The following is a 1,386-nucleotide window of genomic DNA, read 5'->3' as shown; positions in this document are numbered from 1 at the left end:
GATCATGCATACACTGGGAATGTTGTTCTTTGGAGGAATATGTCCCAGGGGCTTACTACATGGTTTTTTCTTTATTTTCAGATTCCAATATTCATGCTTGAATTGCTGACAAAACAGATCTTTTCCAGGAAAGTTGGCAACAGTATTTAACAACGTTTAACAATCAGACAATGGACCGTTGACATTTAAACCAAATGGTAAAATGTTGAAAGACCCCATGGTAGAGGTTAATAAGTCTCTTGGTCCCTGGCTGTCAAGCTGGGACACTGTGTAAGCTCAGGCTCGGTGTTAAGGCTCATTTTTTTTTTTCCAAAACTGTTTTACAACTTGCTTACTTAAAAGTTATTTCCTTGTAAAGTTAAGGGTGTCCTGGTGTGAACATGCTAGGTTTTGTTAAGCTTGGGCTAAGGTTTCTCATTCTTCCATTTTAAGTCTGACAAAGTTATATTTTAATTAAAAATACATTTGAAAGAAAAATAAGGGTGAAGCTTTATAAGCCAGCTCTTCTGGCAACAGACTGGGATGAAAATCTCAGTGGGGGAGATGTTGGCTCACTATGGAGACACCACCTGGCCTCAGGTAACCCAAGGGGAATGGTACTTCAGGGTTGTTACAGCAAGGGAACGAGGCATGGATGTGTATGCTGCACTGACCAACTAGTGGGTGTGTGCTGCCCCAGGAGGGGAGAGACTTCAGTGAGCCACTCCAGTTAGCAAAACGAATTCTCAGGAGAAGCTGACAGTTTTGGGCAGTAAATTCTTCACCTCCAGACGGTGACTGAGAGGTCTGTAGACATGAGTATGAATGGCAAAGAATAGTTGCCCATTCCTGCCCATGGAGGATTGCTCAAAGTGCCTTGTAGACACTGGGCACCCGCGCAATCTGTCAGTGGCCAAGCCACCCCTGTAAAATTGATGTTGCATTTATATATAAGATAGATACATAATCCTGTGCACTTTTCAATTTTATTTTTATTTCATTGAAAACAATTTTTTTTCTTCCATGACATATCCTGACTACAGCTTTCTCTCTCTTTACTCGTCCCCTCTGGTTCCCCTCCCCTCCTCATTCATCCAAACACACCCCCTTTCTGTCTTTCATTAGAAAACAAACAGGCTTCTAAAGGATAAAAATAATATAAATTATGACATAGTATAACAAGCCAAAACCAAATACATCAGAATAGAACAAACAGAAGGAAAAGAGCCCAAGAAAAGGTACAACCAACAGATTCAGAGATTCATTTCTTCCTACACTCAAGAGTCTCATAAAAAATATAAAACTGGAAGCCATAATATAGAAACAAAGAACCTGTAGGGTTAAAGATAGAAAGAAAGAAATTTAAAAATTTTAAAAAGATAACATTTTTTAAAAAGAAAAATCCCT

This window comes from Arvicanthis niloticus, chromosome 8, assembly GCF_011762505.2.
Source record: "Arvicanthis niloticus isolate mArvNil1 chromosome 8, mArvNil1.pat.X, whole genome shotgun sequence".
Taxonomy (NCBI): Eukaryota; Metazoa; Chordata; class Mammalia; order Rodentia; family Muridae; genus Arvicanthis; species Arvicanthis niloticus.
The sequence above is the reverse complement of the archived record's forward strand: the minus strand, read 5'-3'. Positions refer to the sequence as shown.